The following is a 23192-nucleotide window of genomic DNA, read 5'->3' on the forward strand; positions in this document are numbered from 1 at the left end:
GTGGTCACCATCCTGAGGATCAGCTCTGGAGCTGGCCGGCACCGCACCTTCTCCACCTGTTCCTCCCACTTGATGGTTGTTGCCCTGATGTACAGCTGCAGCAGCTTCATATGCTTACACCCTAGTTCCAGCTACTTCCCAGAGCAAGTGCCGGATAGTGTCTATGGTGTACACCTTTGTCACTCCTATACTGAGCCCCTGGAGCTACAGCATGAGGAACAAGGAGGTAAAGGATGCCCTGAGCAGAGCACTGGGAAGGAGAATGCTGCATCAGAGTAAGCAACAGCTTTAGGACATCCTTCAGTAAACAGCCTCGCCATGTCTCTGGGTATTGGGGGAATGGGATTGTGAAATTGTATACCCAGGTGCTATGGTAAATTCTGGTCACACATGCTGGTTACAAGGCAATTTCAACAGCATTTCTCCAAGTCCGCCTGGTGAGTACTGTTAAGGAAAAGTTAGCACATGTGACTCCATTTTGGTTTGGGGCCCACCATTGTTTAAATGCCAGCACATCATACACCAGGAGGAGTGATCCTTAGATACTGAATCCCTGTGAAAATCCTCCTCCTTGTCTCCAGCCTGCCTTGACTCCCAGTATCTGGTTTTTGTCAGTCTCTAACTCCCTGTCTCTTGGCCTTGATGTGAGGCCTCCCATTCTGATAATAAAAGTTACTGATGCATGGCTTTAGGACCATGCTGTGTAATTAACATACTGGTATAGCACGAGGAATGCACCAAGCAGGGATAGGTGGTAGATAAGACAAGGGTTTGTTTATTGGCTAAGGTTTCTGATGCACGAGGGCAACATGCTTTGCTAAAAAGTATATAACCTTTGTATAATTTGTATTCAGGGTCCCCCCCTGGCTAGCAAGGGGGCACCACGCTCGAGCGTAATAAACTTAGTGTCTTTTGGGAACTCTGCAGTTGTGGACTTTGTTTCTGTGCCTCAGCCTAGATTCGAACTGTGCGTGACCTATCAGGTATAATTCGCAGCATTGGTGTGCGTGTCCTACCAGGTGTAATTCGTAGCATTGGTGTGCGTGTCCTATCAGGTGTAATTCGTAGCATTGGTGTGCGTGTCCTACAAGGTATAATTCGCAGCAGTTGTATGCGTGTCCTACCAGGTGTAATTCGTAACAGTTTTGGCGACCACGAAGGGACTCTAGGCTCGCCCCAACAAGCGAGACTACACTCCTCCTCTCGGACAGCTCCAGCCAGCACAGGGTGAGTTCACCTTTGAGAACTCCGAGGAGGGGCGGGGGTGAGCCGTCGCTTAGGCGATAAGGTGGCACATTTTGTGTTCTTTTGGTAGCCCATTATGGGATCTGGGCAGAGTGTAAGTAAGGGGACCCCTTTGGCTGAAATTCTCGAGAATTGGGGGAATATTTCTGGCACCCATGGGTTAGGTAGGAAGAAAGCTGTTATTTTATGTAAGGTTGAGTGGCCAGCACTAACAACTCAAACATCTGTTGAATGGCCACCGGATGGGTCCTTTGCTGGGGATACATTAACAGCGCTTAGAAGGAGGCTGGAGGACAAAGCTCCAGCCCAGATGGATTATTGGTATGTATGGGACAACTGGGCTTATGCGAAAGGACATCCTCTTTCCTCCTCCTTTCCTTATTTATCTCAGGGGTCTCCAGCCCCGCTCTGTGCTATACCTGCTTCTGCCCCTCCTCCGGCTTACCCTCGGCTTTCTGACTTATGCCCGTCACCTCCTTGCTTGCCAATTAGCCGTGCTTTCTGTCCAGGTGACAAGCCTCATGTGGGGAGGACTCAGGTAGCTCTTGTAAGTAAAAATATTTAAGAAAAGAGACCAGGAGGGCTGGGGGCTAGTTAAGAAGCCCACCCTCCTTGTTAATTTAGTAGTGAAACAAAGCTGGTGCTCATGGAAGGGACAGTTCAAAAAAAACCCAAAAAACAGGATCGGGCCCAAGCAGGCAGGCAACAGATAGAGAGATTAAAAAACAGGTTGAAAACTTAAAGGTCATAGTAAAAAAAAAGGAATAAATAATTACAGAAATAAAAAACGTAAATCCCGGAATAATACTTGAAATAATAAAATCTAAGTTAATTGGGTGTCGTTTTAAAAAATAAGCAAGTAATTTAAAAAAAAAAAAGTAAAAAGTTAACTCTTTAGTTGCTGGAAAGAATTAAGCAGTTAAACTTTGTGAAATACTGGGAAAAAAAAGAATTATTGGTTTCTTTGCAGCCATTTTGAAAAAAAATGGGCCCTTTTCCAAAGAAATGCAATTATACAGTACTACTTAATTAATATCTTATTAGGTTCCAAGGGGCTACAATAGGTGGTGTCTTCCTTTTCAGGTCGCTGTGTGTTTGACAGCAGGAGTTAAAAGTAAAAGGCAATCAAAAGTCTGGTAAAGTTTATTGTGCCCTTTTTAAAGTAAGAATCTTTAACCTGTGGATCCAAAAGCAAGCCAGAAAGCATTTGTTTTAATGTAAATTACCTAACTAATAAGGTAGACGCCACTGAAACCTGGGCTGCCTATAAAACAAATACAAGAAAATATGGGTAATTCCTCTGTTTTGCCTGCAATTAACAAAGGTATTTGTATAAAAAGGAAATATTTTAAGCAATGACTGACTGCCCAAAAGGGGTAGATCTGTGTTGTTTTTTGTCTTTCAGAAAATCAAAAAAAACTGATGCCAGCTGAAAAGCAATTCAACATCTCATGAATTTACTGGCACAACAGGAATTCTGTTCTGTGTTCTATGTCCTGTCTTGTGGTGTTTGTCTTGTGGCCAGAATTGCTGTGTTTAATTTTTCATAGGACAGTTTAGTTTAAAACTAAATAGAAGGGTTAAATCAAAATGCAGATACTTGTTTTATTCAACTTGGAATACAAAGTGTTTAAATAATATCAAAAAAATGTAATATGCTAAAGTTTAATACATTTGCTTAAGTAAAAAAAAAAATTTCATTGGCCAGATCTTTTAATTAAAAAAATTGTTGTTAAAATTTGCACACCAACAGTCTTTGAAAGCAAGGACATGAAAGTTAACCCACTCCCCATATTATACATGAGATCCTTTTGGCTACCTCACATTTCTAGCCAGAAGGCTGGGGAGGGAGGAAAGCTATTGGACACCAGAGGTTGTACCAAGTGGACTCCTCAAAAGTGGGTGTGCTTGTCCTGGCTTGTTGCTCCAAAGCTCCGTAATAAAGTCATTTTCCTAGAAGGGTGTATGTGGCATACATTATACAATAAGACTAAAGTGCTGTATAATGGGCAATGTACATGTGTTCCTTTTTAAACAAAGGTGTATAAGTAAAAAGTGAAAGTTTCCTTTGCAGGTTAATAAAAGTCAAGAAAGGAAAAAAATAAAATAAAACGGAGGACGAGCTAATTCAACGCTGTAGCTGGCAGGCTCGGTCCAAAGATAAAACACTGGCCTGCCCAAGGACACTACTCACAGCTAGGATTTGGCTAACAGCCAAGAAAGAGGGGGGCTTAAATGTGCCCAAGCAGCTGTGAGATCTGCAACACACTGCCAGACATTAATAAAATGTGTTAGGTCTCTGTATTTACAGGTAAAAGAAGTCCTGCTTCAAGAATCCTGAGCAAACCTGCCATTTGTTAAAACCAGGTGACTGGGTCTACAGAAAGGTCCATCAACAAAAGACTGCTCTGGCCACATGCTGAAAAGGCCCTTATTAAGTCCTGCTAACTACCAACACCGCTGTGAAGTGCCAAAGACTGACTGCCTAGACCCATGCTTCTTACTGCAAAAAGACCCCTCCACCTCCAGGTGACTTCACTTCGACTACTGATCAGCCTGTCCCTCCTTCTAGGTTTTTTTTCTTTCCTCCTTTTGAACAGCAAAAAAAACCAAGGTGAAGTGCTAGTAACCTCTTCATTGTCCACTGACAAAGCTAACCTGCATTCAGTATTTGCTAAAAAAAAAACCAAAGCACTACAGGGTGATGTGTTAGTAACCTCTCCCCTGTATAATGCAAAACCATGACTGTTCCAAAAAAAAAAAAAAAAAAAAGCCTGCTCTGCTAAAACCACCAAAATCCAAGGATTCCTGACTGCAAAAGACACTGAAAATTGGCCTTGATGGCAAAGACAGAGCATTGTACATTGGCAGGGAGGAAGTTGCGGGATGTATTCTTGGGAATGTGAAGTAAAGTGGTGGGGTGGGTTTATTCCAGAGGCTGGAACCTGTGCTTGTAGGCAAGTATAAATACCAAAAACGCCTTACAGCCACGAACATTACTCCCACCATCTGCCACCACTCCTTTGCAGGTAAAGGTTCCTGGATCCATCATAGCTACGTTAAGTTGGCGCTGGGACCCCCACCTGACCCTGACAAGCCATTGGATGAGCCACTTCACGAGTGAACACCACGACCAACCCATGGACTAAGCTTTCCAGCTACTGGGACCTTCACAGCCCACCAGGACTTTTTGTGTTCCTGTTTATTGGACTTACATTGGGGGTAGTGTTTTTTGTATGGGACAGGGGAGGATGTCGACATTGGTATGGTTTGCCTGGGGGGGTCCTCTCCCTATTCCCAAGTCCAGTACAAGGATGGAAGGGCAATAGCTTCTTGAATTTAACCTGTGCTATCAAACAGGGTGTAAATCGAACGCAGTGTTGGATTTGTATTCGTACCCCCACATATTTAGGTCAGGGGGTCCCGTTGGTAGGGGTACCTATCCCCCTTAATCGAACACTCCAAGCTAAGCTATGGGCAAACACTACATTTAACTGGAAGGTTAAAAGCCAAATATGGTCTATTAATATGGTGGCCCAGGGTAATTATGCTTTATGTGTGTCACGACGTAAGGGCATAGAAAATATAGTTTTTGTAGGGAATTTTGTAGGGTGCAAGGACACCACGCAAATCAGCTCTGGTGCGGGAGGCCCCTTTACCTACTCCAGAACCCCGTGGCCGGTCCCCGAGGGGTCTGGCTGGTATTGGTTATGTAATCACACAGCCTATAAGGTTCTCCCAGCAGGATGGTGTGGTACATGTACCTTAGGGGCTATAGTACCCGCCGTGACAGTACACCAGAACCTGACCCGGGGAGAGATCCGCAATCTAGTATGGAGGGACCGACGAAGTATTCCTTTAAACCCCCTTTCTTATCGGCCCAAAGGCTTTCACTCCTTTGTGCGCTGGTTTCTGCCATGGTTGGGAGTAAGCGAGCTGAAAAAGGCTATAGTTAACATTTCAGCTGCTTTGGAACTAATGGCAAATGCTACTGCAGATGCTCTCTCTGCCCTTCAAATTGAAGTCACCCAGCTATCCCAAACTACATTGCAAAACCGCCTGGCCCTGGATTATCTCCTTGCAAATCAGGGTGGGGTTTGTGCTCTGGTCAATTCAAGCTGTTGTGTATTTGTAAATCAGCACCATAGGGTGGAAACTGACATCTACATCCTCAAGCAACAGGCAGCCCTATTCCACCACATCAGCCTCGACACTACCAACGCCGGATTCCAGGAGGTCTGGAACTGGCTCACCTCATGGCTACTGGATGTGGGGACTTGGGGACAGCGTATTTTGTATTTACTTTTTTTTGACAGTTATTGTTTTTGCATTATTTTTTGTATGCCTACAATGCTGCAGTATGTGCTGTCAGCAGTTGCTAACCCTGCAGCGCAGTTACTCAGCCCGAATATAGCTTACTGACGTACAAAAAAAAAAAAGGAAGAACAGTTAAGGAAAAGATAGCACATGTGACTCCATTTTGATTTGGGGCCCACCATTGTTTAAATGCCAGCACATCATACACCAGGAGGAGTGATCCTTAGATACTGAATCCCTGTGAAAATCCTCCTCCTTGTCTCCAGCCTGCCTTGACTCCCAGTATCTGGTTTTTGTCAGTTTCTAACTCCCTGTTTCTTGGCCTTGATGTGATTTTTGTCAGTTTCTAACTGCCATTCTGATAATAAAAGTTACTGATGCATGGCTTTAGGACCATGCTGTGTAATTAACATACTGGTATAGCACGAGGAATGCACCAAGCAGGGATAGGTGGTAGATAAGACAAGGGTTTGTTTATTGGCTAAGGTTTCTGATGCACGAGGGCAACATGCTTTGCTAAAAAGTATATAACCTTTGTATAATTTGTATTCAGGGTCCCCTCCTGGGCTAGCAAGGGGGCACCACGCTCGAGCGTAATAAACTTAGTGTCTTTTGGGAACTCTGCAGTTGTGGACTTTGTTTCTGTGCCTCAGCTTAGATTCAAACTGTGCGTGACCTATCAGGTGTAATTCGTAGCATTGGTGTGCGTGTTCTATCAGGTGTAATTCGTAGCATTGGTGTGTGTGTCCTATCAGGTGTAATTTGCAGCATTTGTGTGCGTGTCCTACCAGGTGTAATTTGCAGCATTGGTGTGCGTGTCCTATCAGGTGTAATTCATAGCATTGGTGTGCGTGTCCTATCAGGTGTAATTCGTAGCATTTGTGTGTGTGTCCTACAAGGTATAATTCGCAGCAGTTGTATGCGTGTCCTACCAGGTATAATTCGTAACAGTACAAAGTACGATTAGACTAGTCCAGGAGAAGCAGAGTACCAGGGTCCTCTGCTCAGTGGACTGAAGGTCTGAGAATCTGCTTGAAACACTGTAGTTGTCCCTCCTAGGGAGTCAGGTCAAGCTGTATGTTTGACTGCGTGAGCTTTGGAGGAGTTGCTTCTTTATCTCTCTGAACCAAAAGCAGTATAAGATAACACTGAGGTTACATGATGTCAACTAAAATGTCTCCTTCCGATATATATATATATATATATATATATTATTTCAATGTACGGTTGTTAGAGTAATCTTAGGCAATTGCTTCTAACTGAAAGAAGTTAGAAAAATGAAATATTTATCTCCTTCTCTTCAGTTTACTTTAGCCACACTTTTGTGTATAGCAAATTCTGCTCTTCCTCCTGTACAGTCAGCCAGTCTTTATTCACCGAGTGTGTCAATATTACAATCAAGAAGTGTGATTGCAACATGTGTAGCTATGCCCAAGCCAGCTATGATCGAGAGCGCTCACTAAAAACAGCAGTGAAGTCACAGCAGCACGGGCAGTGGCCCAGGTACCCGGGACACTGGGCACATAGTCAGGCGACTAGCCCTTGCCACGGCTTCACTGCTAATTGTTGCGAGCTAGCTCGATCGTAGCTAGCTTGGGCTAGCAAGTGCTGCAGTCACACCTCACAATAGCAGGGCAGACATCCCCACTCTTGTGTGGGTCTTTCACACGGCAGCAGGGGAAAGAAAATAGGCAATCAAAAGAAATACCTGATGGTAAAACCCTGAAAATGGGTAGCAGGACTCAGCAGTAGCAACTGTTTCCTGTAATTAATGTCTATTATTATAATAAGAAAAGGAGGACTTGTGGCACCTTAGAGACTAACCAATTTATTTGAGCATAAGCTTTCGTGAGCTACAGCTCACATCATCGGTTGCATACTGTGGAAAGTACAGAAGATCTTTTTATACACATAAACCATGAAAAAATGGGTGTTTACCACTATGAAAGGTTTTCTCTCCCCCCACCCCACTCTCCTGCTGGTAATAGCTTATCTAAAGTGATCACTCTCCTTACAATGTGTACGATAATCAAGGTGGGCCATTCCCAGCAGAAATCCAGGGTTTAACAAGAACATCAGAAGGGGGGCGGGGTAGGAAAAAACAAGGGGAAATAGGTTACCTTGCATAATGACTTAGCCACTCCCAGTCTCTATTCAAGCCTAAGTTAATTGTATCCAATTTGCAAATGAATTCCAATTCAACAGTCTCTCGCTGGAGTCTGGATTTGAAGTTTTTCTGTTGTAATATCGCAACTTTCATGTCTGTAATCGCGTGACAGGGAGACTGAAGTGTTCTCCGAATGGTTTATGAATGTTATAATTCTTGACATCTGATTTGTGTCCATTTATTCTTTTACATAGAGACTGTCCAGTTTGGCCAATGTACATGGCAGAGGGGCATTGCTGGCACATGATGGCGTATATCACATTGGTAGATGTGCAGGTGAATGAGTCTCTGATAGCGTGGCTGATGTTATTAGGCCCTGTGATGGTGTCCCCTGAATAGATATGTGGGCACAGTTGGCAACGGGCTTTGTTGCAAGGATAGGTTCCTGGGTTAGTGGTTCTGTTGCGTGGTATGTGGTTGCTGGTGAGTATTTGCTTCAGGTTGGGGGGCTGTCTGTAGGCAAGGACTGGCCTGTCTCCCACGATTTGTGAGAGTGTTGGGTCATCCTTCAGGATAGGTTGTAGATCCTTAATAATGCGTTGGAGAGGTTTTAGTTGGGGGCTGAAGGTGACGGGTAGTGGCCTTCTGTTATTTTCTTTGTTAGGCCTGTCCTGTAGTAGGTGACTTCTGGGAACTCTTCTGGCTCTATCAGTCTGTTTCTTCACTTCCACAGGTGAGTATTGTAGTTGTAAGAATGCTTGATAGAGTTCTTGTAGGTGTTTGTCTCTATATGAGGGGTTGGAGCAAATGGGTTGTATCGTAGAGCTTGGCTGTAGACAATGGATCGTGTGGTGTGGTCAGGGTGAAAGCTGGAGGCATGTAAGTAGGAATAGCGGTCAGTAGGTTTCCGGTATAGGGTGGTGTTTATGTGACCATTGTTTATTAGCACTGCAGTGTCCAGGAAGTGGATCTGTTGTGTGGACTGGACCAGGCTGAGGTTGATGGTGGGATGGAAATTGTTGAAATCATGGTGGAATTCCTCAAGGGCTTCCTTACCCATAACTATTTTACATTTGGGGATAAAGTATACCTTCAAATAAGCGGCACTGCTATGGGTACCCGCATGGCCCCACAGTATGCCAACATTTTTATGGCTGACTTAGAACAACGCTTCCCCAGCTCTCGTCCCCTAATGCCCCTACTCTACTTGTGCTATATTGATGACATCTTCATCATCTGGACCCATGGAAAAGAAGCCCTTGAGGAATTCCACCATGATTTCAACAATTTCCATCCCACCATCAACCTCAGCCTGGACCGGTCCACACAAGAGATCCACTTCCTGGACACTACAGTGCTAATAAACGATGATCACATAAACACCACCCTATACTGGAAACCTACTGACGGCTATTCCTACCTACATGCCTCCAGCTTTCACCCTGACCACACCACATGATCCATTGTCTACAGCTAAGCTCTACGATACAACCGCATTTGCTCCAACCCCTCAGACAGAGACAAACACCTACAAGATCTCTATCAAGCATTCTTACAACTACAGTACCCACCTGCGGAAGTGAAGTAACAGATTGATAGAGCCAGAAGAGTTCCCAGAAGTCACCTACTACAGGACAGGCCTAACAAAGAAAATAACAGAAGTCCACTAGCCGTCACCTTCAGCCCCCAACTAAAACCCCTCCAACGCATTATTAAGGATCTACAACCTATCCTGAAGGATGACCCAACACTCTCACAAATCTTGGGAGACAGCCCAGTCCTTGCCTACAGGCAGCCCCCCAACTCACCAGCAACCACATACCGCACAACAGAACCACTAACCCAGGAACCTATCCTTGCAACAAAGCCCGTTGCCAACTGTGCCCACATATCTATTCAGGGGACACCATCACAGGGCCTAATAACATCAGCCACGCTATCAGAGGCTCGTTCACCTGCACATCCACCAATGTGATATATGCCATCATGTGCCAGCAATGCCCCTCTGCCATGTACATTGGTCAAACTGGACAGTCTCTATGTAAAAGAATAAATGGACACAAATCAGATGTCAAGAATTATAACTTTCATAAACCATTCGGAGAACACTTCAGTCTCCCTGTCACGCGATTACAGACATGAAAGTTGCGATATTACAACAGAAAAACTTCAAATCCAGACTCCAGCGAGAGACTGTTGAATTGGAATTCATTTGCAAATTGGATACAATTAACTTAGGCTTGAATAGAGACTGGGAGTGGCTAAGTCATTATGCAAGGTAACCTATTTCCCCTTGTTTTTTCCTACCCCGCCCCCCTTCTGATGTTCTTGTTAAACCCTGGATTTCTGCTGGGAATGGCCCACCTTGATTATCGTACACATTGTAAGGAGAGTGATCACTTTAGATAAGCTATTACCAGCAGGAGAGTGGGGTAGGGGGAGAGAAAACCTTTTGTAGTGGTAAACACCCATTTTTTCATGGTTTGTGTGTATAAAAAGGTCTTCTGTACTTTCCACAGTATGCATCCGATGAAGTGAGCTGTAGCTCACGAAAGCTTATGTTCAAATAAATTAGTTCGTCTCTAAAGTGCCACAAGTACTCCTTTTCTTTTTGCGAATACAGACTAACACGGCTGTTACTCTGAAACCTGTTATTATTATAATGTATTACACCAGCACCAAGGGGCCCCGATCATCTTAGGGCCTTATTTTGCTAGGTGCCACACAAACACACACACACACACACACACACACACACACACACACACACAGTGTGAGCCAAATGGATGAAAACAAACAAATCTAAGCAGTAGGGGCGGGAGGATGAGCGTAACAACAGTAGAAACCTGGCTATATGCATAATTTGTAGAATAAGAGCGGTTTTTAATTTTATTGTTAATTCTATGTGTATATATAAATAAAATGAGAGATTAATGATATCAGCAGTACCTTTCACTCCTTTTAAATAAAACCCTGATTTAATTTCATGGTGTGTCTTTAAGAAAAATAGCCTTAAAGCAGACTAAATGTATGACGTTATTCCTGTATTTTTTTTCTTCACTTTTGACTCTTGCAGAATTTTATTCCTCCTTCTGAAGTTGTTTCAGGTTGGATCTGTGTATGTTTAATGTGCTTGTAAATGACCCTTTAATAAAATTTACTCATTACAGAATAAAATCTATCTTTCTACCTGTTTGTTTTCTCTCATGTGATGACTGTTTTGTTTTAACACGTGGTAACTTAGGCTCAGATCCAGCCACACCCTTATCATAGAATCATAGAATATCAGGGTTGGAAGAGACGTCAGGAGGCCATCTAGTCCAATTCCCTGCTCAAAGCAGGACCAACACTGACTAAATCATCCCAGCCAGGGCTTTGTCAAGCCGGGCCTTAAAAACCTCCAAGGATGGAGATTCCACCACCTCCCTAGGTAACCCATTCCAGTGCTTCACCACCCTCCTAGTGAAATAGTTTTTCCTAATATCCAACCTAAACGTCCCCCACTGCAACTTGAGACCATTACTCCTTGTTCAGTTATCTGCTACCACTGAGAACAGTCTAGCTCCATCCTCTTTGGAACCCCCTTTCAGGTAGTTGAAAGCAGCTATCAAATCCCCCCTCACTCTTCTCTTCTGTGGACTAAATAACCCCAGTTCCCTCAGCCTCTCCGCGTAAGTCATGTGTTCCAGCCCCCTAATAATTTTTATTGCCCTCTGCTGAACTCTCTCCAATTTGTCCACATCTCTTCTGTAGTAGGGGACCAAAACTGGATGCAATACTCCAGGTGCAGCCTCACCAGTGCCGAGTAGGGGGGAATGATCACGTCCCTCGATCTGCTGGCAATGCTCCTACTAATACAGCCCAATATGCCATTGGCCTTCTTGGCAACAAGGGCACACTGCTGACTCATATCCAGCTTCTCATCCACTGTAATCCCCAGGTCCTTTTCTGCAGAACTGCTGCTTAGGCAGTCGATCCCCAGCCTGTAGCGGTGCATGGGATTCTTCCTTCCTAAGTGCAGGACTCTGCTCTTGTCCTTGTCGAACCTCATCAGATTTCTTTTGGCCCAATCCTCCAATTTGTCTAGGTCACTCTGGAGCCCATCCTTACCCTCCTTATGCATGTGTTTACATTTAAACATGGGATTAGTCCAGGAATTTTAATGGGAATACTCATGTGCTTAAAATTAAGAGAATAGTTTAGTGCTTTTGTGGATCAGGATATGGTAAAGAAGGGGAGATAAAATCTAACATGACCAGGGGTCAGATAGGTAAAAAGTAAGAGGTTGTAATATTTCACATTGTCATTTCTGATAAAGCAATAGTGCTTGTATTGAAAATATTACTCTTGGGGGAATTCTGCACCACTGTGCATACACAGAATTTTTGTCACGTGCAGATTTCTCTGCTTCCCTGCAGAAAAATGATTTTCTGATAGGGAAGCTACCAGAAGCAGTCATGAGACCCTCCCCAGCAGTATGTTTCAGGTGCCCAGGACAGCTGGCAGGGAGGTAAATCACTGTGGGGCAGGGCATGGGATTGGGGAAGACCCAGCTGATGGCTCCTAGCCTACTCTGGGTTCAGCTTCTAGTCCCAGCTGGGGAGGACGGGACTTCCTCTTCCCCTGCATGGCATCCAGGGCCATATCAGACCCACCCCCAGATTTCTCCTGTGGCTGTAGGAAGCTCTGCAAACTACCTCCCTTCTCTGTGCTTCCTACACCCATCGGTCCTCAGCTGCAGGGGGAGGGATCTCTGTACAGGGAGCTGCTCCCCCATCTGCCCAACCCCCATGCATCCAGACCCCCTCATCCCCAGAACCTCCTGCTGAGCCTCACCCCCCTGACCCAGAAACCCCTCAGATGAGCCCCACTCCCCCTGCACCAGCCCCAACCAGCTGCACGTGGATCCCCACTCCACTGAGCTCCAGCATCTGCAACCCCCCTCACCCCTTGCTGAGCCCCCCACACCAAGACCCCCCCTGCCAAGCTCTATCCCCCACACCCAGACACCCCCCTGCTGAGCCCCAACCACCTTCACCTGGACCCCCTGCAGCGTCCCATTACTGTTGCACCCATAACCCCCAACAAGCCCCTGTGTATCCAGATCCTCCACTGAGCCACCTGCACCCAGATTGCCCCACACAGAACCGTCTCAACCCACACCTGGATCCCCCACACACTAAGTCCCTCCACACTTGGATCCTGCCTTGCTGAGCCTTCCTGCCCACACCTGCCCTGAGGGGCCCTATCCTTGTGCTGTGTCAGGTTTGAGGTGCAGCTTCATCACTGAGTCTGTGTCCTGGGGCAGAGCTGCACAGTGATCTCCCAGCACTGTGCGGACAGTAGCCTGTGCTCTCCAATACCATGCTGGAGCATTCACATTTATTTGATAAATAACATTTGCAGAATTTTGCAGAATTTTAAAATATTGTGTGCATCATTTTTATTTTTTGGCACATAAGTTTTAATTTTTTGGTGCAGAATGCCCCCAGGAATAATTAAATATAGAACTATATCGCAACAGCTGTCTGGGGAGAAACTGGAGAAATTGGGCTGCTGGTTAGTTGGGGCTTTTGGCATTGTGGAGGTATGGAAGGTTGTTTGGTAAAGTGGGATAAACACATTAACTTTATATTTGTGCTAAAATGACCGGAACTGAAACAATTAGCAATGTTGTCATTTACACTGTCATGTCTAAGAGTTAACACCATAGTGAGATATATGAGGCCTGTGACTTTCTGTTTCAAGCTGTCTGCCCACAAAAACAGGTATCAGTTCACATTTTAAGGTTTTATTCACCACCATTGTGAGGTGAAGGTTGTTATGGCCAGCTGAAGTCTGGCAGGGAGAAGAAAGGTGAGGAATTGTGATTAAGTGGAATGGGAAGGAACTGAATAAAAGGAAAATTTCAGCTGGAATTCATAAGAGTGAGGCCTCTTAGACTAAGGTATGGAATAATTTCCCATGGGAAGGGCTGGAAAACTCATCATTACAGACAGTAAAGACCAGAGTGGACAAAATCCTTTTGGTGACATGGTAGGGGATAAACCTGAAACTCCTTCTGGCACCCAGCAGTGTCACCCCTCCCTTGGCCAGAGGACTTTGAAGGTGAAATTGGCCTCGGGAAGGCAGGGTGGGTTCTGGGAACTGTATCTGGGCTGCCCAAGGCTGGAGCTTCCATGTGAAGATGGAAGCTCTCAGCTCCCCTCAGCAGCGAGACACTCACGTTGAAGGGCCGTGGGACTTTTACCCAAATATGAGTATCAGTAAAAACAGAGCCAGGCCTTTTATTCCAGCAGCCCCTTGCTGCTGCCTGCCTGGGAGAAGCAGTGGGACGCTGCATCATCAGCTAAGCTCCCTCAGGTCCCTGATAGCATGTAAAAGCTCCAGGGCTAGAGGGAGACGTTCAGTACTGGGATGCAGGAAGGGAGTGACTGTTGCTGGGTTTGCTTCTGAGAGGAGGTAAGACATGCTCCCCGCTCCAAGCCCATCCCTCCCCAGGTTTAAGGAAGCAAAATGGACTAGTGTGGAAAACTCAGTTTCCTCTTATCTAAAATGGGGAGAATAATATTCACCCTCTCCACCTTCATAAGGGGCCTTGAGATCACAGGGGATAGAATGTGCTATACAAATGCACAGTGCTGTTGTTATCTGCAATGATCTTTCATTTCTCATATTCTTTGTCAGCTTTTGGTGATGAGGAAAAGGACAGGATCACTGCCCTTGAGTTACCATGCTGGGTATGGGGAAAGCATGGAGCCATCTTGGGAAGTTGTTAGTGTACTAACATTCCTAATGAAAAGCAGAAATAGGGGAGCTGTTGGGTAGGTTTGATTTTCTCTGAGGGGGACCCAAATGCGGCTCTTTTTAGAGGCAGATGGGGGTCTATTTTGACAGCAGTTACTCTAATCACTCTCAGGGTAAAGGATCAGAAACGTGACCCACTAAAAAGGAAAGGTCCCTGCTCTTTCTGCCATAGTAATGCTGGATTTCTTTGCCTGCTGTAACCCTGCTGGCTAAATTCAGTGTTTGAAAATCAAGCTACTTTCTCATAGTCCAAGAACACGGGCTCATTCCATTCCAGTGGAAGATGGCAAATTTAATATGGATAAAAGGAAATGCTTTTTCACCTCATGCACAATTAACCTTTGAAACTCATTGCTACAAGTATCAGAGGGGTAGTCGTGTTAGTCTGGATCTGTAAAAGCAGCAAAGAGTCCTGTGGCACCTTAGAGACTAACAGATGTATTGGAGCATAAGCTTTCGTGGGTGAATACCCACAAAAGCTGACATGCATCCGATGAAGTGGGTATTCACCCACGAAAGCTTATGCTCCAATACATCTGTTAGTCTCTAAGGTGCCACAGGACTCTTTGCTGCTTTTACAGATCCAGACTAACACGACTACCCCTCTGATACTTGTAGCAATGAGTTTCAAAGGTTAATTGTGCATGAGGTGAAAAAGCATTTCCTTTTATCCATATTAAATTTGCCATCTTCCACTGGAATGGAATGAGCCCGTGTTCTTGGACTATGAGAAAGTAGCTTGATTTTCAAAGAGTCCTGTGGCACCTTATAGACTAACAGATGTATTGGAGCATAAGCTTTTGTGGGTGAATACCCACTTCATCGGATGCATGTCAGCTTTTGTGGGTATTCACCCACGAAAGCTTATGCTCCAATACGTCTGTTAGTCTATAAGATGCCACAGGACTCTTCGCTGTCATTGCTACAGGATATTGAGGCCAAGAGTTTAGAAGGATTCAAAGAAGTCTGGACATTTATCTGAATAAGAATAATAATAAGTTTTGAGTTTTAGAAGAGTTATAAACCCTCATTCTTCAGGGAATAAGTCATCCCCTAACTGAGCCCTGGTCTACACTAGGAGTTGAGGTCGAATTTAACAGCATTAAATCGATTTAACCCTGCACCCGTCCACACGATGAAGCCCTTTTTTTCGACTTAGCCCTGGTCTACACTAGGACTTTAGGTCGAATTTAGCAGCGTTAAATCGATGTAAACCTGCACCCATCCACACAATGAAGCCCTTTATTTCGACTTAAAGGGCTCTTAAAATCGATTTCCTTACTCCACCCCTGACAAGTGGATTAGCGCTTAAATCGACTTTGCCGGCTCGAATTTGGGGTACTGTGGACACAATTCGATGGTATTGGCCTCCGGGAGCTATCCCAGAGTGCTCCATTGTGACCGCTCTGGACAGCACTCTCAACTCAGATGCACTGGCCAGTTAGACAGGCAAAGGCCCGTGAACTTTTGAATCTCATTTCCTGTTTGGCCAGCATGGCAAGCTGCAGGTGAGTCCAGAGCTCATCAGCAGGGGTGACCTTGATGGAGTCCCAGAATCGCAAAAGAGCTCCAGCATGGACCGAACGGGAGGTACGGGATCTGATTGCTGTATGGGGAGAGGAATAGTGCGATCAGAACTCCGTTCCAGTTTTCGAAATGCCAAAACATTTGACAAAATCTCCCAGGGCATGAAGGACAGAGGCCATAACAGGGACCTGAAGCAGTGCCGCATGAAACTTAAGGAGCTGAGGCAAGCCTACCAGAAAACCAGAGAGGCAAATGGCCGCTCTGGGTCAGAGCCCCAAACATTCCACTTCTATGATGAGCTGCATGCCATTTTAGGGGGATCAGCCACCACTACCCCATCTGTGTTGTTTGACTCCTTCAATGGAGATGGAGGCAACATGGAAGCAGGTTTTGGGGATGAGGAAGATGATGATGAGGAGGTTGTAGATAGCTCACAGCAAGCAAGCGGAGAAACCAGTTTTCCCGACAGCCAGGAACTGTTTCTCACCCTTAAAATCGATTTCCTTACTCCACCCCTGACAAGTGGATTAGCGCTTAAATCGACTTTGCCGGCTCGAATTTGGGGTACTGTGGACACAATTCGATGGTATTGGCCTCCGGGAGCTATCCCAGAGTGCTCCATTGTGACCGCTCTGGACAGCACTCTCAACTCAGATGCACTAGCCAGGTAGACAGGAAAAGAACCGCGAACTTTTAAATCTCATTTCCTGTTTGGCCAGCGTGGCAAGCTGCAGGTGACCATGCAGACCTCATCAGCACAGGTGACCATGATGGAGTCCCAGAATCGCAAAAGAGCTCCAGCATGGACCGAACGGGAGGTACGGGATCAGATCGCTGTTTGGGGAGAGGAATCCGTGTGTCACGGAGTCCCTGGGCGATGCTCTGGAACTGCTCCCCATGAAGCCAGTCAGGACTCTGGGGCAGTCGCCTTTCTGTGAGCAGCCTATCTTCAGGACACACAGCTCACACAGCTTCCACCTTCCTGGGTCTGACCTCGGAGCATTCAGCATCCTCTGCCCCTCCGTGCGCTTCCCCCCAGCGAGTCCACTCAGGTGGGGCTCCTGGGGAAGCCAGAGGATCCTGCACCCCAACTTCGCAGTCAGACGGGACTCTCAGCCAGCCAGTAAAACAGAAGGTTTATTAGACGACAGGAACATGGTCTAAAACAGAGCTTGCAGGTGCAGAGAATGGGACCCCTCAGCTGGGTCCATTTTGGGGGGCAGTGAGCCAGACAACCACGTCTGCACTTCACTCCATGTCCCAGCCAGCCCCAAAAAAAACTCCCTCCAGCCCTCCTCCTCTGGGCTTTGTTCCTTTCCCGGGCCAGGTGGTCACCTGATTCCTTTGTTCTCCAACCCTTTAGCTCTCACCTCGCAGGGGGGAAGGGCCCAGGCCATCAGTTGCCAGGAAACAGGGTGTCGGCCATTCTCTGTGTCCAGACTCCTGCACACACCGGCCCTCTAGGGCTCTGCAATGATCATACACCCTTACCCCACCACCTAGATACTTAAGAACTGCCTAGGGGAAACTGAGGCACCCCCATACTATTCAGAGGAAACATTAAGAAGAGTCCCACTTCGTCACACCGTGCTATCAGAACTCCGTTCCAGTTTTCGAAATGCCAAAACCTTTGTCAAAATCTCCCAGGGCATGAAGGACAGAGGCCATAACAGGGACCCGAAGCAGTGCCGCGTGAAACTGAAGGAGCTGAGGCAAGCCTACCAGAAAACCAGAGAGGTGAACGGCCGCTCCGGGTCAGAGCCCCAAACATGCCGCTTCTATGATGAGCTGCATGCCATTTTAGGGGGTTCAGCCCATTGGGCAACATGCTGGACATAGTGGATGGTTTTGCCACGCTGGGCTATAGATGGAACGCATATCCCTATCTTGGCATCAGACCACCTTGCCAAAGAGAACATAAACCAAAAGGGATACTTCTCAATGGTGTTGCAAGTGCTGGTGGAACACAGGGGCTGTTTCTTCGACATCAGCATGGGATGGTTGGGAAAGGTGCATGACGCGCATCTTTAGGAACTCTGGCCTGTTCAGAAAGCTGCAAGCAGAGACCAGAAGCGGCGCTCAACCGTGTCAAGGTGAGGCGCAATTGTCGCCAGCAACGGCGAATTGCTCCACTCCATGGCTTCTAGCAGGGCTGCTTGCATGGCATCACATTGTTCCTCACAGTGGCTCCTGCTTCGGCTGAGTAAATATTGCAGGATAAGGCGCAAATGTTTACAATGCTCACAACAACAGTGTAAGCTGAGCTGGGTCCATGCTTGCCATGCTATGGTGTCTGCATGGGTAACCCAGGCATAGGAAAAAAGGCGCGAAAAAGCCTTAGCCCTGGTCTACACTAGGACTTTAGGTCGAATTTAGCAGCGTTAAATCGATGTAAACCTGCACCCGTCCACACGATGAAGCCCTTTATTTCGACTTAAAGGGCTCTTAAAATCGATTTCCTTACTCCACCCCTGACAAGTGGAGTAGCACTTAAATCGACGTTGCCGGCTCGAATTTGGGGTACTGTGGACACAATTCGATGGTATTGGCCTCCGGGAGCTATCCCAGAGTGCTCCATTATGACCGGTCTGGACAGCACTCTCAACTCAGATGCACTGGCCAGGTAGACAGGAAAAGAACCGCGAACTTTTGAATCTCATTTCCTGTTTGGCCAGCGTGGCAAGCTGCAGGTGACCATGCAGAGCTCATCAGCACAGGTGACCATGATGGAGTCCCAGAATCGCAAAAGAGCTCCAGCATGGACCGAACGGGAGGTACGGGATCTGATCACTGTTTGGGGAGAGGAATCCGTGCTATCAGAACTCCGTTCCAGTTTTCGAAATGCCAAAACCTTTGTGAAAATCTCCCAGGGCATGAAGGACAGAGGCCATAACAGGGACCCGAAGCAGTGCCGCGTGAAACTGAAGGAGCTGAGGCAAGCCTACCAGAAAACCAGAGAGGCGAACAGCCGCTCTGGGTCAGAGCCCCAAACATGCCGCTTCTATGATGAGCTGCATGCCATTTTAGGGGGTTCAGCCACCACTACCCCAGCCGTGTTGTTTGACTCCTTCAATGGAGATGGAGGCAATACGGAAGCAGGTTTTGGGGACGAAGAAGATGATGATGATGAGGAGGTTGTAGATAGCTCACAGCAAGCAAGCGGAGAAACCAGTTTTCCTGACAGCCAGGAACTGTTTCTCACCCTATACCTGGAGCCAGTACCCCCCGAACCCACCCAAGGCTGCCTCCTGGACCCAGCAGGCGGAGAAGGGACCTCTGGTGAGTGTACCTTTTAAAATACTATACATGGTTTAAAAGCAAGCATGTGAAACTGGGAGGAGTGGTAGATACGCTGGAGGGGAGGGATAGGATACAGAAGGACCTAGACAAATTGGAGGATTGGGCCAAAAGAAATCTGATGAGGTTCAATAAGGATAAGTGCAGGGTCCTGCACTTAGGACGGAAGAACCCAATGCACAGCTACAGACTAGGGACCGAATGGCTAGGCAGCAGTTCTGCGGAAAAGGACCTAGGGGTGACAGTGGACGAGAAGCTGGATATGAGTCAGCAGTGTGCCCTTGTTGCCAAGAAGGCCAATGGCATTTTGGGATGTATAAGTAGGGGCATAGCGAGCAGATCGAGGGACATGATCGTTCCCCTCTATTCGACATTGGTGAGGCCTCATCTGGAGTACTGTGTCCAGTTTTGGGCCCCACACTTCAAGAAGGATGTGGATAAATTGGAGAGAGTCCAGCGAAGGGCAACAAAAATGATTAGGGGTCTGGAACACATGAGTTATGAGGAGAGGCTGAGGGAGCTGGGATTGTTTAGCCTGCAGAAGAGAAGAATGAGGGGGGATTTGATAGCTGCTTTCAACTACCTGAAAGGGGGTTCCAAAGAGGATGGCTCTAGACTGTTCTCAATGGTAGCAGATGACAGAATGAGGAGTAATGGTCTCAAGCTGCAGTGGGGGAGGTTTAGATTGGATATTAGGAAAAACTTTTTCACTAAGAGGGTGGTGAAACACTGGAATGCGTTACCTAGGGAGGTGGTAGAATCTCCTTCCTTAGAGGTTTTTAAGGTCAGGCTTGACAAAGCCCTGGCTGGGATGATTTAACTGGGAATTGGTCCTGCTTCGAGCAGGGGGTTGGACTAGATGACCTTCTGGGGTCCCTTCCAACCCTTATATTCTATGATTCTATGATTCTATGAAAGGATTACTTTGCCCTGGCATTTGCGGATCTCCTAGATGTAGTCCTAAAGCTTTTGCAAAAGGTTTCTGGGGAGGGCAGCCTTATTGCGTCCTTCATGGTAGGACACTTTACCACTCCAGGCCAGTAACACGTACTCGGGAATCATTGTACAACAAAGCATTGCAGTGTATGTTTGCTGGCATTCAAACAACATCCGTTCTTTATCTCTCTGTGTTATCCTCAGGAGAGTGAGATATAATTCATGGTCACCTGGTTGAAATAGAGTGGTTTTCTTCAGGGGACACTCAGAGGAGCCCATTCCTGCTGGGCTGTTTGCCTGTGGCTAAACAGAAATGTTCCCTGCTGTTAGCCACAGGGAGGGGGGAAGGTTGAGGGGGTAGTCACGCGGTGGGAGGAGGCAAAATGCGACCTTGTAACGAAAGCACATGTGCTATGTATGTAATGTTAACAGCAAGGTTTACCCTGAAAGAGTGTAGCGACTGTTTTATAAAATGTGTCTTTTTAAATACCGCTGTCCCTTTTTTTTCCTCCACCAGCTGCATGTGTTTCAATGATCACAGGATCTTCTCCTTCCCAGAGGCTAGTGAAGCTTAGAAAGAAAAAAAAACGCACTCGCGATGAAATGTTCTCCGAGCTCATGCTGTCCTCCCACACTGACAGAGCACAGACAAATGCGTGGAGGCAAATAATGTCAGAGTACAGGAAAGCACAAAATGACCGGGAGGAGAGGTGGAGGGCTGAAGAGAGTAAGTGGCGGGCTGAAGAGAGTAAGTGGCGGGCTGAAGAGAGGGCTGAAGCTCAAATGTGGCGGCAGCGTGATGAGAGGAGGCAGGATTCAATGCTGAGGCTGCTGCAGGAGCAAACCAGTATGCTCCAGTGTATGGTTGAGCTGCAGCAAAGGCAGCTGGAGCACAGACTGCCACTGCAGCCCCTCTGTAACCAACCGCCCTCCTCCCCAAGTTCCATAGCCTCCACACCCAGACGCCCAAGAACGCGGTGGGGGGGCCTCCGGCCAACCAGCCACTCCACCACAGAGGATTGCCCAAAAAAAAGAAGGCTGTCATTCAATAAATTTTAAAGTTGTAAACTTTTAAAGTGCTGTGCTTAAAGTGCTGTGTGGCATTTTCCTTCCCTCCTCCACCACCCCTCCTGGGCTACCTTGGTAGTCATCTCCCTATTTGTGTGATGAATGAATAAAGAATGCATGAATGTGAAGCAACAATGACTTTATTGCCTCTGCAAGCGGTGATTGAAGGGAGGAGGGGCAGGTGGTTAGCTTACAGGGAAGTAGAGTGAACCAAGGGGCGGGGGGTTTCATCAAGGAGAAACAAACAGAACTTTCACACCGTAGCCTGGCCAGTCATGAAACTGGTTTTCAAAGCTTCTCTGATGCGTACCGCGCCCTCCTGTGCTCTTCTAACCACCCTGGTGTCTGGCTGCGCGTAACCAGCAGCCAGCCGATTTGCCTCAACCTCCCACCCCGCCATAAACGTCTCCCCCTTACTCTCACAGATATTGTGGAGCACACAGCAAGCAGTAATAACAGTGGGAATATTGGTTTTGCTGAGGTCTAAGTGAGTCAGTAAACTACGCCAGCGCGCCTTTAAACGTCCAAATGCACATTCTACCACCATTCTGCACTTGCTCAGCCTGTAGTTGAACAGCTCCTGACTACTGTCCAGGCTGCCTGTGTACGGCTTCATGAGCCATGGCATTAAGGGGTAGGCTGGGTCCCCAAGGATACATATAAGCATTTCAACATCCCCAACAGTTATTTTCTGGTCTGGGAATAAAGTCCTTTCCTGCAGTTTTTGAAACAGACCAGAGTTCCTGAAGATGCGAGCATCATGCACCTTTCCCGGCCATCCCACGTTGATGTTGGTGAAACGTCCCTTGTGATCCACCAGAGCTTGCAGCACTATCGAAAAGTACCCCTTGCGGTTTATGTACTCGGCGGCTTGGTGCTCCGGTGCCAAGATAGGGATATGGGTTCCGTCTATAGCCCCACCAAAGTTAGGGAATCCCATTGCAGCAAAGCCATCCACTATGACCTGCACATTTCCCAGGGTCACTACCCTTGATATCAGCAGATCTTTGATTGGGTGGGCTACTTGCATCACAGCAGCCCCCACAGTAGATTTGCCTACTGCAAATTGATTCCCAACTGACCGGTAGCTGTCTGGCGTTGCAAGCTTCCACAGGGCTATCGCCACTCGCTTCTCAACGGTGAGGGCTGCTCTCATCTTGGTATTCATGCGCCTCAGGGCAGGGGAAAGCAAGTCACAAAGTTCCATGAAAGTACCCTTACGCATGCGAAAGTTTCGCAGCCACTGGGAATCGTCCCAGACCTGCAACACTATGCGGTCCCACCAGTCTGTGCTTGTTTCCCGAGCCAGAATCGGCATTCCACAGCATGAACCTGCCCCATTAGCACCATGATGCATGCATTGGCAGGGCCCATGCTTTCAGAGAAATCTGTGTCCATGTCCTGATCACTCACGTGACCGCGCTGACGTCGCCTCCTCGCCCGGTATCGCTTTGCCAGGTTCCGGTGCTGCATATACTGCTGGATAATGCGTGTGGTGTTTAATGTGCTCCTAATTGCCAAAGTGAGCTGAGCGGCCTCCATGCTTGCCTTGGTATGGCGTCCGCACAGAAAAAAGGCGCGGAACGATTGTCTGCCGTTGCTCTGACGGAGGGAGGGGTGACTGACGACACGGCTTACAGGGTTGGCTTCAGGGAGCTAAAATCAACAAAGGGGGTGTCTTTACATCAAGGAGTATTTCAGGCAGGACTTCACGGAGGGTTCCAATAAGAAATGGTGCACCTAAGTTATTGTCCTTATTGGAACAAGAAGGTTAGCCTGGCCTCTGATTGATACATGGCTAGATTTACCTCGCTGCACCTTCTCTGTGAGTGACTGCAGTGTGACCTAGAAGAATGAGTCCCCTAGACAGGGGAGGGGGGGAAGCAAA

General features: G+C 47.0%; 1 long non-coding RNA gene across 4 annotated transcripts; it reads left to right on the forward strand.

The window, feature by feature from the left end:
- Positions 1–289: 289 nt before the first annotated feature.
- Positions 290–6181, forward strand: LOC142072464 (uncharacterized). Of its 4 annotated transcripts, none has more exons than XR_012668824.1 (2): positions 290–983; positions 3541–6181. It is a non-coding gene; the product is annotated as an uncharacterized LOC142072464 (long non-coding RNA). The 4 variants fall into 4 exon arrangements; XR_012668823.1 differs by lacking the exon at positions 290–983 and adding an exon at positions 990–1227; XR_012668822.1 differs by lacking the exon at positions 290–983 and adding an exon at positions 990–1227 and having other exon boundaries at positions 3557–6181.
- The last annotated feature ends 17011 nt before the right edge of the window (positions 6182–23192 follow it).

Source organism: Caretta caretta, chromosome 6, assembly GCF_965140235.1.
Source record: "Caretta caretta isolate rCarCar2 chromosome 6, rCarCar1.hap1, whole genome shotgun sequence".
In the NCBI taxonomy this organism is placed as follows: Eukaryota; Metazoa; Chordata; order Testudines; family Cheloniidae; genus Caretta; species Caretta caretta.